Here is a 5020-nt window from a genome sequence, read left to right on the forward strand (position 1 = left end):
TGCATGCAACAGAAAATGACACGAATTTGGAGTAGGAGAAAAGTGGCTCGCCGTGTTGGTTTGACAGCAAGTCCGGAACAGAACTATAAGGAAGAAAAGGAAATTGAAATATTTGTAGAGACGAGTAAAACAATCATTGTTGTGGCTACGTTGATATTAACCATGACTTTTGCAGCAGGCTTTACAGTGCCAGGAGGATACGACAGCAATCTTGGAAAAACACAAGGAATGCCAATATTATTGTTAAAAAACAAAGCTTTTTTGGCATTCATTATTCCAGATATTTATGCTTTCATGTGCTCTATTTGCGCCATAATCATCCACACTGTCATGGTGGAAGAAGCCTCATCTTCCAAGCGCTACACAACTATCCTATGGCTGTATAGGATCCAAAGGGGTTTCCTTATTCACGCATGTTTGGGAGCAGTAATAGCGTTTCTATGTGGGATGTATGTCACTTTAACACTTTTACATCCTATAGCTATTGCTATTTTAGTTTTGGGCTTTGCCATTTTCCTACCGATTATTAGAGCAATAAACCGATTAAAAGGTGAGACGGGACTGCTCGGATAGATGAAACATGGAATCTTCGATTGGAGCCATAATACAATAACTCCATATAGCTTACATTCATCATCTTTAATTTTCTGTTTGATTGGTACTTTATATGTCTTTGTAATTCTACAAATCAATTGTTTTAGGGATAGGTCATGAGTACTGAGGTGCAAAGAATCAATACCAGCTCAGTACTCATGACTTTTTTTGAGCCGGTATTGATTCTTTGCACCTCAGTAGGTTAAGAAAGATGCTCAATAAAAACTAACACTGGATTGTGAGGAGAACACCATATAGCTTTGCTCCACTTTGGTAGATTTTTTGTATAATATTATACTATGTACTTCAATTAAAACATCTACTATATATATTCTATCGATCCGCCTATGGCCTTAATACAAAACATCAATTTGCAAATAACAAAGCAGACGTGCAAATTAAAGAACTCAGTCCCTCAGATGTACGCAAACATGTAAAACAATCTTAAATGATTCAAACACAATAAATTAACAAAATAAATTAGGTTTCTAGTAGTATCCCTGAGAACCAGGTAAAACAAGAAGCCAACCTTTTATGTTACAATAAATAGGGAAATTAACTAAAATAGGCTTTTTCAACAAAAACTAAAATAGGCATTTTTTAATGTTTGTGGAAAAAATAAGAAACTTTTCAAATTTCCTTAAAAAGAGTATATACTATAGTGCAAACTAACATCTATTTTTAATGTAGGACAAAAGCTTCTTCAAGAGCCTTCCCAATTAACTCCATTTTTCTCACTCTAATGCGTATATTTTGAGAATTCATTCACTCATTATCCATTATGTGTGTTTAGTATATCAAATTAAACAACTCATTTAAGAGATAAGAGACTTCAATGTTTCTCAAGACTTTCCTTTTAAAATGGTATAAACGTACATTTTTCTTTATTTCTTTCTACCAAAGAATCCTACATACCGTGGATTCCCGTGGAATAGAATAAAATGATGTCGAGCCAAGAGCATCTTCATTCTTATACCTGAATCAACTTTAACCCAACGCAAATCAGAAGTGGACCCCACTGAAAATTATATCACAAAATGTCATTTTTAGTCAAATTTTTTAACAGTGGAAAATGGCCCGTAGCTCGGCGCTCTACAAACATGAAGCAACTTTTTTTTTTTTTTGTGGTGGGAGCCAGAGATGCCGCACTTTCTTTTTTTACAAACCTAAGTGGAAGGGGGTGTTTGATTATTGGCTTATAAGTCAAATTTTAGCTTATTTGACCAAGTTTAGCTTTTTGACCAACCAATAAGCTATTTTGAAGTGTTTGGTAAATGGCTTATTTGGCCAATAAGCTGAAAATTGAAAAGCTAATGAATGTAGCTTTTATATCAGCTGGTTGGGAACAATGGGTATATTGACTATTTTATCCTTTAAAATCAATAGGATTTACTTTTAAATGGGTGGTGTGTTTGTTATTTTATAATAATAATAATAATAATACCCTTAAATGTCATTTTACATCCAATCAGCTACTAGTAAACAGCTAATTTACCAAACAGTTTTTTATAACCAGCTAATACAACCAGCTGGTCAAACCAGTTAACGCAATCAGCCATCAGCTACTAGCTAAACCAACTAACTATCAGCTATAAGCTATCAGCCGTTTGCCAAACACCCCTTTGTGTTTCTATTGTACAAAAATACATAGCAGAAATGCAAGTGGCATTTGTGAAAAAAAGAGAGGTGTTATCACTTATAAGCCAAACCCCCCACAAGCTAATTAATAAGCTTGTTTTAGGCCTGAGATGAATCATTTAAGCACTTCAACTCAGCTTATTTAGGATTAATATGTTTAAAATACTTCTAATTTCTAATCGGATATGTAACTAACAGAGAATGACACGTTTCCTGAGTGGGAGAAAAATTGCTCGTGGTGTAGGTCTGACAGAAAATCCGAAACGGAAGAATAGCTGTGAGGAAGAAGAGCTAATTAAAGCTTTTATAGAGAAGAGTAGGACAAGCATCATTGTGGCAACGTTGATATTAACCATGAGCTTTGGTGGTTCTTTATTTAATTTTTCTGTTGTGTTTTTCTTTTTGGTTTTTTCATGTTCATTCCTTGTGTATTCTTTCTTTTTACTGTGTATGTTCTTTGAGTTTGCATTTTCATTGGTTTTATTTATTCTGAAATAAAATCCATTCTTCATATCACTAAAAAAAATCAATGTTGCAAAAATCCCGCCTAGGCGCTAGGCGTCGGATGACTGCCTAGCGTATCACCTTAAATGGTGGTCTAGGCGGTTGGCCGGCTAGGCAACCGCCTAGGCCGCTTAAGCACTGCCTAGGTCTCTCAGGCGTCGACTAGACCTCCTAGGCACCGACTAGGCCGCCTAGTTGGCTGATTAACTTATTGTTCTTTTTTTTAATTGGTTGTTTCACTCAAAACAATATGGTTTTTTAGCAAACTAATTGTATACAAAGTTTAGATATTTTTTAGGTTAATATTTAATATTTTAGTATTAATTATTAAAGTATTATATAGTTTATAATTATTAGTCTTTAAAAAATATAAAATAAAAAAAATACACGGGCGCCTAGGCGCCGATTAATCCCCGGCTAGACGTGCTAGGCGCTAGGCGCTCCCCGAGCGCCCAAGGAGAGCCTAGCAATTTTTTCAACCATGTAAAAAATAAAGTAAAATATTAGGATCGGAGCATTTATTTTTATTTTGTTTGGTGACAAGGAAAACTCACAACTACTATATTAAGATGTGCACTAGATAAATCCTAATTCTATATAATAGTCCGCAAACCGCAAATTACACAGAAGAGATGAACCACATTAAGAAGACCGTGTGCAACATGCTAAACTGAGCGGGTTGACGAGAATTGAACATTAGAAGTATTCTTCCTAACTACTTTTCTAAGACCGGATCAAATACCTTGTGATTTGATTGCATAATAGTTATCCTCCATAAAGAAGGTTTCAGGCTTGAATACCATCTCAATCAAGGTTTGGCATCCCAGTACAGTTGAAGTTGAATAGATGCTATATACTAGTAATTAAGTCAGAGTGCATACAAGAAAAATGAAAAAGATTGTAACATATATCATATAAGCAAGACTTAATTCCTTGTTTTTGTCATAGATTTATAGCTGTCAGTTCATTTTTAGTTTCTTTTTATCAAAATATTTTCAATTGGTTCTAGTATTATTATAATATTATTATTTTTGGTTCTCGATAAAAATATATATGAGTTGTGAGTGATTAAAAAATAAAATAATAATTAAAAAGGAGAAGAATTTTTTTTTCATATTCCAATCGTAAAGTTGATATACATTAAACAAAGATAGAAAAGAATGGAAATTACTGTTCAAGTGTTGTGGACATGTTGAATGAATCTATAATTACCCAAATCTAAAGGAAAACTTTGTCATATTTGCATGTGTCGCGTATTATTTGTGCATGCTTTTTCTTTTTGTGTCGGATCCATATCGCCTCTGGTAAGACGAATGGAGTGTAGGAAATAAATCTAGAAATTCTCAAGAAAATGGAGAAAAAACAAAATCCACTAAAGATAAATAAAACAGGAAATTAACCTTCGAAAGGCTAAATTAAACCTGGAAGCAGAAAGGGACGAAATGGATGCATGATCTTCGGGTAGGTTGCAAGTACGAGTGAGTACGTAGTCTCTCTTCTTAAAAACTTATTTACCGTAGAAGGAGGAGGTGGAAAAGCTTGTTATGATTACCCTGTAACCGTGAGAGAGATCGAGCCTCTACGCTATATAATTCAATAAGCCTTAGAAATGCTCTTGTATAAATAGTGGTGCAAACCCACTTTCCAAACCAATGTGGAACAAAAGCTTACAACTTTATTTTTGTGTACTTGTGTAACAATTAGCCTCACGCTTCTATGACATGATGTTGGATTCAGCTGTCATCCAAGCCACCCAACAAGTACATCTAAGAATTTTAATTGATTTAAAAAGATCTTATCAATTAATTCATTCATTGGATTCTAATTATTCTTAAATTATTTATATATGAATTGAATCTGATTAATAGAAGAGGACTGCGGTTTGGAGAGTCGAGTTCAACATCCTACCACCGAAATGTAGCGCTGACTGCTACACAAGTATAAGAAAATAAATTTGCACATTCAGAATTAGCTAAAACTTTTGACATAGTAGTAAACATTTAATCTTATAATTAATATTAGAGCAGGCCACGGGTTCGGATCAATCGGGTTATACATATGATAAGGGTTAGTTATAAGACACATGAACAAATAACAGCATTTGAATAAATTTATATAATTTCAACTGTTTGTACAATTAGTTTAAACCTTTGAATTAATTACTTGATTTTGAAATTTTCAGTATTAAATTAGTTATAATAATTTAATATTAAGTTTAGAAATTATAATTTTTTAGAGCCAACATTAATTTAATTTTTTACATATAATATACATTTGTGGGGGG

This window comes from Ipomoea triloba, chromosome 15 (genome assembly GCF_003576645.1).
Source record: "Ipomoea triloba cultivar NCNSP0323 chromosome 15, ASM357664v1".
In the NCBI taxonomy this organism is placed as follows: Eukaryota; Viridiplantae; Streptophyta; class Magnoliopsida; order Solanales; family Convolvulaceae; genus Ipomoea; species Ipomoea triloba.